Source organism: Coregonus clupeaformis, chromosome 40 (genome assembly GCF_020615455.1).
Source record: "Coregonus clupeaformis isolate EN_2021a chromosome 40, ASM2061545v1, whole genome shotgun sequence".
Taxonomy (NCBI): domain Eukaryota; kingdom Metazoa; phylum Chordata; class Actinopteri; order Salmoniformes; family Salmonidae; genus Coregonus; species Coregonus clupeaformis.
This window is the reverse complement of record NC_059231.1, coordinates 9,634,849-9,645,866: the sequence shown is the minus strand read 5'-3', so window position 1 is coordinate 9,645,866 and position 11,018 is coordinate 9,634,849.

Here is an 11,018-nt window from a genome sequence, read left to right as displayed (position 1 = left end):
TACCTACCCCCTGACCCTACCTACCCCCTGACCCTACTCCCCTGACCCTACCTACCCCTGACCCTACCTACCCCTGACCCTACCTCCCCCTGACCCTACCTACCCCCTGACCCTACCTACCCCCTGACCCTACCTACCCTGACCCTACCCTACCCCCTGACCCTACCTACCCCCTGACCCTACCTACCCCTACCCTACCCCCTGACCCTACCTACCCCCTGACCCTCCCCTACCCCTGACCCTACCTACCCCTGATCCTACCTACCCCCTACCTACCCCCTGACCCTATCTACTCCCTGACCCTACCTACCCCCTGACCCTACCCCTGACCCTACCTACTCCTGACCCTACCTACCCCTGACCCTACCCTACCCCCTGACCCTACCTACCCCTGACCCTACCTACCCCCTACCCACCCGCTGACCCTACCTACCCCCTGACCTACCCCCTGACCCTACCTACCCCTGACCCTACCCTGACCCTACCTACCCCTGACCCTGCCTCCCTGACCCTACCTACCCCTGACCCTGCCTACCCCCTGACCCTACCTACCCCCTCCTACCCCCTACCTACCCCTGACCCTACCTACCCCCTGACCCTACCTACCCTGACCCTGCCCCTACCCCTGACCCTACCTAACCCCTGACCCTACCTACCCCTGACCCTACCTACCCCCTGGACCTACCTACCCCCTGACCCTACCTACCCCCTGACCCTGCCTACCCCCTGACCCTACCTACCCTGACCCTACCCTCCTACCCCCTGACCCTCACCCTACCCTGACCCTACCTACCCCTGACCCTACCTACCCCCTGACCCTACCTACCCCTGACCCTACCTGCACCCTACCTACCCCCTGACCCTACCTACCCCTACCTACCCCCTGACCCCTACCTACCCCCTGCCTACCCCCTGACCCTACCTACCCCTGACCCTGCCTACCCCCTACCTACCCCCTGACCCTACCTACCCCCTACCTACCCCCTGACCCTACCTACCCCTGACCCTGCCTACCCCTGACCCCACCCCCTGACCCTACCTACCCCTGACCCTACCTACCCCCTGACCCCTACCCTACCCCCTACCTGACCCCACCTACCCCCTGACCCTGCCTACCCTGACCCTACCTACCCCTGACCCTACCTACCCCTGACCCTACCTACCCCTGACCCTACCTACACCCCTACCTACCCCCTGACCCTACCTACCCCCTACCTACCCCCTGACCCTACCTACCACCTGACCCTACCCCCTGACCCTACCTACCCCCTACCTACCCCCTGACCCTGCCTACCCCCTGACCCTACCTACCCCCTGACCCTGCCTACCCCCTACCTACCCCCTGACCCTACCTACCCCCTGACCTACCCCCTGACCTGCCTACCCCCTGACCCTACCTACCCCTGACCCTGCCTACCCCTACCTACCCCCTGACCCTACCTACCCCCTACCTACCCCCTACCTACCCCTGACCCTACCTAACCCCCTGACCCTACCTACCCCTGACCCTGCCTACCCCCTGACCCTGCCTACCCCCTGACCCTACCTACCCCTGACCCTACCTACCCCTGACCCTACCTACCCCTGACCCTACCTACTCCCCTGACCCTACCTACCCCTGACCCTAACTACCCCTACCTACCCCCTGACCCTGCCTACCCCTGACCCTACCTACCCCTACCTACCCCTGACCCTACCTCTCTTGACCCTGCCTACCCCCTACCTACCCCCTGACCCTCACCCCTGACCCTACCTACCCCTAACCCTACCTACCCCTGACCCTACCTACCCCTGAACCTACCTACCCCTGACCCTACCTACCCCCCTGACCCTACCTACCCCTGACCCTACCTACCCCCTGACCCTACCTACCCCCTACCTGACCCCTGACCTACCTACCCCTGACCCTACCTACCCACCTACCTACCCCTGACCCTACCACCCCCTGACCCCTGACCCTACCTACCCCCTGACCCTACCTACCCCTACCTACCCCCTACCTACCCCTGACCCTACCTACCCCTGACCCTACCTACCCCCTGACCCTGCCTACCCCCTACCTACCCCCTGACCCTGCCTACCCCTGACCCTACCTACCCACTGACCTACCCTGACCCTACCTACCCCTGACCCTACCTACCCACTACCTACCCCCTGACCCTACCTACCCCCTGACCCTACCTACCCCTGACCCTACCTACCCCTGACCCTACCTACCCCTGACCCTGCACCTCCCTACCTACCCCTGACCTGCCTACCCCTGACCCTACCTACCCCCTGACCTACCCCCCTGACCCTACCTACCCCCTGACCCTACCTACCCCCCTGACCCTACCTACCCCTGACCCTACCTACCCCCTGACCCTACCCCCTGACCCTACCTACCCCCTGACCCTTCCTACCCCTGACCCTACTCCCTGACCCTACCTACCCCCTGACCCCTGACCCTACCTACCCCCTGACCCTACCTACCCCCTACCTACCCCCTACCTACCCCCTGACCCTACCTACCCCCTGACCCTGACCCTACCTACCCCCTGACCCTACCTACCCCCTACCTACCCCTACCTACCCCCACCTACCTGCCCCTGACCCTGCCTACCCCTGACCCTACCTACCCCCTGACCCTGCCTACCCCTACCTACCCCCTGACCCTACCTACCCCCTGACCCTACCTACCCCCTGACCTTACCTACCCCCTGACCCTACCCCCTGACCCTACCCCCTGACCCTGCCTACCCCCTACCTACACCCTGACCCTACCTCTCTGACCCTGCCTACCCCTACCTACCCTGACCCTACCTACCCCTGACCCTACCTACCCCTGACCCTACCTACCCCCTGACCCTACCTCCCCTGACCCTACCTACCCCTGACCTACCCTACCCCCTGACCCTACCTCACCCCTGACCCTACCTACCCCCTGACCCTACCTACCCCCTACCTACCCCCTGACCCTACCTACCCCCTACCTACCCCTGACCCTACCTACCCCCTGACCCTACTCTACCCCTGACCCTACCTACCCCTGACCCTACCCTACCCCCCTACCTACCACCTGACCCTACCTACCCCTACCTACCCCCTGACCCTACCTACTCCCTGACCCTACCTACCCCCTGACCCTACCTCTTGACCCTACCTACCCCCTTACCTACCTACCCTGACCCTACCTACCCCTGACCCTGCCTACCCCCCTACCTACCCCTGACCCTACCTACCCCCTACCTACCCTGACCCTACCTACCCCTACCTACTTCCCCCTGACCCTACCTACCCCTGACCCTACCCCTGACCCTACCTACCCCCTGACCCTGCCTACCCCTTGACCCTACCTACCCCCTGACCCTACCTACCCCCTACCTACCCCTGACCCTACCTACCCCCTGACCCTACCTCCCCTGACCCCTACCTACCCCCTGACCCTACCTACCCCCTACCTACCCCCTGACCCTACCCTACCCCCTGACCCTACCTACCCCCTGACCCTACCCTACCCCCTGACCCTACCTACCCCCTACCTACCCCCTGACCCTACCTACCCCTGACCCTACCTACCCCTGAACCTGCCTACCCCCTGACCCTACCTACCTCCTGACCCTACCTACCCCCTGACCCTGACCCCTGACCCCTGACCCTACCTACCCCCTGACCTGGATGCTACTGTCCGTGCATCATGAAAAAGTGTAATACTTTTATTTTAATCAATGTACAGTATTTTCACACAAACATTAAACATTTTAACTGAAATTGAAATAGCCTAAGAATTGGATTGTCATAGCAATATTCATAACAGTTAGACCGTTTAATTTTGTATTGGGGTTGAGTCTCTACCTCAGCATACCAATCTTTTGTAGTAGTTGTTAGTATCAGGTGATATTAGGTTCTGTCTTACATCTTGTTTGTTCTTTACACAATATTCAATTACACAGTTGCAGTCATCCATTGTAAACCAGTCACCCAGAAATGTATGTAAAACATATTCTCAAACATTGGAAACCCGTGTAAAAGCTTGATGTTGTCAATACTCATTTCACCTTCTTGTACTGAACTTACCATTTTAATAAATTGTTACCACTGAATAGCTAGTGTTTATTTCAAGCATTAGGCAGAGACCATGTGTTTTATTGATACACCAAGCATTAGGCAGAGACCATGTGTTTTGGTAGATACACCAAGCATTAGGCAGAGACCATGTGTTTTGGTAGATACACCAAGCATTAGGCAGAGACCATGTGTTTTGGTAGATACACCAAGCATTAGGCTGAGACCATGTGTTTTGGTAGATACACCAAGCATTAGGCTGAGACCATGTGTTTTGGTAGATACACCAAGCATTAGGCTGAGACCATGTGTTTTGGTAGATACACCAAGCATTAGGCCGAGACCATGTGTTTTGGTAGATACACCAAGCATTAGGCCGAGACCATGTGTTTTGGTAGATACACCAAGCATTAGGCCGAGGCCATGTGTTTTGGTAGATACACCAAGCATTAGGCAGAGACCATGTGTTTTGGTAGATACACCAAACATTAGGCCGAGACCATGTGTTTTGGTAGATACACCAAGCATTAGGCAGAGACCATGTGTTTTGGTAGATACACCAAGCATTAGGCCGAGACCATGTGTTTTGGTAGATACACCAAGCATTAGGCAGAGACCATGTGTTTTGGTAGATACACCAAGCATTAGGCCGAGACCATGTGCTTTGGTAGATACACCAATTATTAGGCAGAGACCATGTGTTTTGGTAGATACACCAAGCATTAGGCAGAGACCATGTGTTTTGGTAGATACACCAAGCATTAGGCCGAGACCATGTGTTTTGGTAGATACACCAAACATTAGGCCGAGACCATGTGTTTTGGTAGATACACCAAGCATTAGGCAGAGACCATGTGTTTTGGTATATACACCAAGCATTAGGCCGAGACCATGTGTTTTGGTATATACACCAAGCATTAGGCCGAGACCATGTGTTTTGGTAGATACACCAAGCATTAGGCAGAGACCATGTGTTTTGGTAGATACACCAAGCATTAGGCCGAGACCATGTGTTTTGGTAGATACACCAAGCATTAGGCCGAGACCATGTGTTTTGGTAGATACACCAAGCATTAGGCCGAGACCATGTGTTTTGGTAGATACATCAAGCATTAGGCCGAGACCATGTGGTTTTGGTAGATACACCAAGCATTAGGCAGAGACCATGTGTTTTGGTAGATACACCAAGCATTAGGCAGAGACCATGTGTTTTGGTAGATACACCAAGCATTAGGCAGAGACCATGTGTTTTGGTAGATACACCAAGCATTAGGCAGAGACCATGTGTTTTGGTAGATACACCAAGCATTAGGCAGAGACCATGTGTTTTGGTAGATACACCAAGCATTAGGCAGAGACCATGTGTTTTGGTAGATACACCAAGCATTAGGCAGAGACCATGTGTTTTGGTAGATACACCAAGCATTAGGCCGAGACCATGTGTTTTGGTAGATACACCAAGCATTAGGCAGAGACCATGTGTTTTGGTTGATACACCAAGCATTAGGCCGAGACCATGTGTTTTGGTAGATACACCAAGCATTAGGCAGAGACCATGTGTTTTGGTAGATACACCAAGCATTAGGCTGAGACCATGTGTTTTGGTAGATACACCAAGCATTAGGCTGAGACCATGTGTTTTGGTAGATACACCAAGCATTAGGCCGAGACCATGTGTTTTGGTAGATACACCAAGCATTAGGCCGAGACCATGTGTTTTGGTAGATACACCAAGCATTAGGCCGAGGCCATGTGTTTCGGTAGATGCACCAAGCATTAGGCTGAGACCATGTGTTTTGGTAGATACACCAAACATTAGGCCGAGACCATGTGTTTTGGTAGATACACCAAGCATTAGGCCGAGACCATGTGTTTTGGTAGATACACCAAGCATTAGGCAGAGACCATGTGTTTTGGTAGATACACCAAGCATTAGGCCGAGACCATGTGTTTTGGTAGATACACCAAGCATTAGGCCGAGACCATGTGTTTTGGTAGATACACCAAGCATTAGGCCGAGACCATGTGTTTTGGTAGATACACCAAGCATTAGGCCGAGACCATGTGTTTTGGTAGATACACCAAGCATTAGGCCGAGACCATGTGTTTTGGTAGATACACCAAGCATTAGGCAGAGACCATGTGTTTTGGTAGATACACCAAGCATTAGAAAGAGACCATGTGTTTTGGTATATACACCAAGCATTAGGCAGAGACCATGTGTTTTGGTAGATACACCAAGCATTAGGCAGAGACCATGTGTTTTGGTAGATACACCAAGCATTAGGCAGAGACCATGTGTTTTGGTAGATACACCAAGCATTAGGCAGAGACCATGTGTTTTGGTAGATACACCAAGCATTAGGCAGAGACCATGTGTTTTTGGTAGATACACCAAGCATTAGGCAGAGACCATGTGTTTTGGTAGATACACCAAGCATTAGGCAGAGACCATGTGTTTTGGTATATACACCAAGCATTAGGCAGAGACCATGTGTTTTGGTAGATACACCAAGCATTAGGCAGAGACCATGTGTTTTGGTAGATACACCAAGCATTAGGCAGAGACCATGTGTTTTGGTAGATACACCAAGCATTAGGCAGAGACCATGTGTTTTGGTAGATACACCAAGCATTAGGCAGAGACCATGTGTTTTGGTAGATAGACCAAGCATTAGGGCCGAGACCATGTGTTTTGGTAGATACACCAAGCATTAGGCAGAGACCATGTGTTTTGGTTGATACACCAAGCATTAGGCCGAGACCATGTGTTTTGGTAGATACACCAAGCATTAGGCAGAGACCATGTGTTTTGGTAGATACACCAAGCATTAGGCTGAGACCATGTGTTTTGGTAGATACACCAAGCATTAGGCTGAGACCATGTGTTTTGGTAGATACACCAAGCATTAGGCCGAGACCATGTGTTTTGGTAGATACACCAAGCATTAGGCCGAGACCATGTGTTTTGGTAGATACACCAAGCATTAGGCCGAGGCCATGTGTTTTGGTAGATACACCAAGCATTAGGCAGAGACCATGTGTTTTGGTAGATACACCAAACATTAGGCCGAGACCATGTGTTTTGGTAGATACACCAAGCATTAGGCAGAGACCATGTGTTTTGGTAGATACACCAAGCATTAGGCCGAGACCATGTGTTTTGGTAGATACACCCAAGCATTAGGCAGAGACCATGTGTTTTGGTAGATACACCAAGCATTAGGCCGAGACCATGTGTTTTGGTAGATACACCAAGCATTAGGCAGAGACCATGTGTTTTGGTAGATACACCAAGCATTAGGCAGAGACCATGTGTTTTGGTAGATACACCAAGCATTAGGCAGAGACCATGTGTTTTGGTAGATACACCAAACATTAGGCCGAGACCATGTGTTTTGGTAGATACACCAAGCATTAGGCAGAGACCATGTGTTTTGGTATATACACCCAGCATTAGGCCGAGACCATGTGTTTTGGTAGTGTGATGTCACGAGAGGCTGTGTCCTGGAGGGACGTTACATCCCCCTGAGGTGGCTGCAAACCCAGACAGCTATGGCTCCATCTGCTGGTATGGTCGGGAACTCCACCCCTCTATGGCCAATCTTCCCACGCAGCTGAAACAAATGAGGAGCTGATGAGCGGAAGGTTTGGGAAGGGAAGAGACACAGTCTCCAACCTGGGCTCTCTGGAGGACAAGAGTGCTGCACGTCCACTTCCATGAGGAATATAAGGATTTGGAGATACTTACCTTTGGGAAATACTCACCTTTGGATATATGCACCTGTGGAAATACGTGAGAGACATTTAGAAGGACTTTTTGCTGGGTTGGCCACTAGCTGCAACGTGGACTACAGTAAGGCTGGGGAAAAAGTTATCTGAGCGAGTGAGAATTATGATTTTGGATGTGGAAGAGACATCCCTGAACTGTTAACCCTTAAAGAGCCACAAGAGAACAGAATTTTGTTATATTTTCGTTAATTTCCCAAGACCTATAATAAAATCCTTGTTTTGTTTGAACCTTGTCGCCTTGCACTACTTGAGCAATCCCGCTGAAAGCTGTGTAGCCTCTCGTGACGTCACAGATGGTGGAGAATACGGGCACGCTCAAGCGTTAATAGTGCATGTCAGAGGAGGATACCGAAGGTTTGATCACCCAGTTTTCCAAGTTGGCCGTAGGCTCCCCGCCGACTGAAATGGAGGACATATTGAAAGCCCTTGTTGCTGGCCAGCAAGCCCCAGATGCAAGCAAACGTGGCTCTCTTGGAGGAGCAAAAGAAAGCCAACCTTCTGAAGGCAGAGGAATTGCAGTTGCAGAGACAGAGGGTGGTCCAAAATACCCGCCCAATAAAGGCAAGTGACTTTATATCTAAGATGGGAGCTACCGATGACATTGAGGCATACCTGCATGCATTTGAGGCCACGGCCACTAGGGAAGCCTGGCCCAAGCAACAGTGGGTTGGTCTGTTAGCCCCCTTTCTAACCGGGGAATCGCTGAATGCTGTCCGGGACCTGGGCCCTGACCAGGTTACTGACTATGATGCCCTGAAGTCTGAGATCCTCAGCAGATATGGACTCACAAAGTTTGGTATGGCCCAGCGCTTTCACAGCTGGACCTTCCAACCAGACCAACCTCCTCGGGCGCAGATGCATGAACTTGTCCGAATCGCAAGGAAATGGCTGGATCCGCAGAGGAATACAGCAGCGGCGGTGGTGGAGGCCGTTGTGGTGGATCGTTACCTCACGCGCCCTGCCTTATGAGGCAAAACGGTTCATCAGTCAACAGGCCTTGACCACGGCTGATCTGACCGTGGAAGCTGTGGAAAAGTACCAGGCCACAGCGAGAGATGCTGAATGCTTCCCGAAAAGACCCCAGGAGTGCGGCCCCACCACAAATGGGAAGAACCCGTCCAAAGGACCCCAAGGTCTCGAACCCAGCCACGTCAGGGACTTATCCCGGCTCCAGGGGGAGCCAGAAACCAGGCGGGTCCAAGAAGAGTACACCAGGAGGGGGAAACTTCGAGCAGTGTTACCGGTGTGGGGAGATGGGACATATCTCCTGGCAGTGTGGGAAACCAGCCGATGAACCTATGCCCACTGCGGAGTCCTCCAGCTCAGCACCCACACACCGTTTTGCCTCGCTCTTGGGAGTCGTAGATGGCGGCCCAGATCGACCCCCACCTGGGCGGTAACTGTGAATCACCATGATGTGGAGGCCTTACTGGATTCTGGTAGCCGGGCCACCCTGGTGCGTAAGGATTTGGTGGGCCCAACGTGTCTGACCCCGGGGAAAGTCCTCCCAGTTTCCTGTGTCCATGGGGACACCAGAGAATACCCCATTACTGAACTTACAATGACCAGCACACGGGGAACCATACACACGACGGCGGGGGTGGTTGATTCCCTCCCCGTCCCTGTCCTAATTGGACGAGACTGCCCAGCCTTTTACCCACTCTGGAGAGAGTCTCAGGAGAGGGATAACCCGAGTACCTCGGAAACGGAGAGGCAAGACTCATCCTGGGAAGGCTCCGGTGCAATCCTCCGAGTTACTCACTCCCGCCCGGGCTCTGATAGGGATGGCAGGTGCCCAGACCGACACAGAGACGGAGCTACAGAATCTGGACAAAAGAACTGTCTGGTCTGAAGGGGACCGCGGAGAGGTATCGTTTGTTAAAGCAACAGTTAGACATGAAGACAGAAGAGTTAGATATCCTCCAGGCTAAACTCCAACAGAGCTCCTTCCCTAAGCAACAGGAGGAGCTGGAGAGGCTGCGCAGGACCATCGAGGAGTGTGAGGAGACCCTGCGCAGTAGTAAGGAGGTCCAGAAGAAGGCAGAGGAGAAGTACAAGGTGTTGGAGAACAAGATGAAGAATGCGGAGGCAGAGAGAGAGAAGGAACTGAAAGCTGCTCAACAGAAGCTAAACTCTGCTAAAACCAAGGCTGATGCGTTTCAGTAAGAAACTCAAGGAGAGACAACAGGAGGCTGAGTCCCTGGTCCTAGAGGTGGAGGAGTTGAAGAGAGAGCAGGCTGGCAAGCACCACGGCAATGCGGACGCCCTCTCCCGGCGTGATGCCTTTGCTTCGCTGCCTTTACCCCGACGAGGACGTCGGTCCCGAGGAGGGGATGTGTGATGTCACGAGAGGCTGTGTCCTGGAGGGACGTTACATCCCCCCTGAGGTGGCTGCAAACCCAGACAGCTATGGCTCCATCTGCTGGTATGGTCGGGGAACTCCACCCCTCTATGGCCAATCTTCCCACGCAGCTGAAACAAATGAGGAGCTGATGAGCGGAAGGTTTGGGAAGGGAAGAGACACAGTCTCCAACCTGGGCTCTCTGGAGGACAAGAGTGCTGCACGTTCCACTTCCATGAGGAATATAAGGATTTGGAGATACTTACCTTTGGGAAATACTCACCTTTGGATATATGCACCTGTGGAAATACGTGAGAGACATTTGGAAGGACTTTTTGCTGGGTTGGCCACTAGCTGCAACGTGGACTACAGTAAGGCTGGGGAAAAGTTATCTGAGCGAGTGAGAATTATGATTTTGGATGTGGAAGAGACATCCCTGAACTGTTAACCCTTAAAGAGCCACAAGAGAACAGAATTTTGTTATATTTTCGTTAATTTCCCCAAGACCTATAATAAAATCCTTGTTTTGTTTGAACCTATGTCGCCTTGCACTACTTGAGCAATCCCGCTGAAAGCTGTGTAGCCTCTCGTGACGTCACAGTAGATACACCAAGCATTAGGCAGAGACCATGTGTTTTGGTAGATACACCAAGCATTAGGCCGAGACCATGTGTTTTGGTAGATACACCAAGCATTAGGCCGAGACCATGTGTTTTGGTAGATACACCAAGCATTAGGCCGAGACCATGTGTTTTGGTAGATACACCAAGCATTAGGCCGAGACCATGTGTTTTGGTAGATACACCAAGCATTAGGCAGAGACCATGTGTTTTGGTAGATA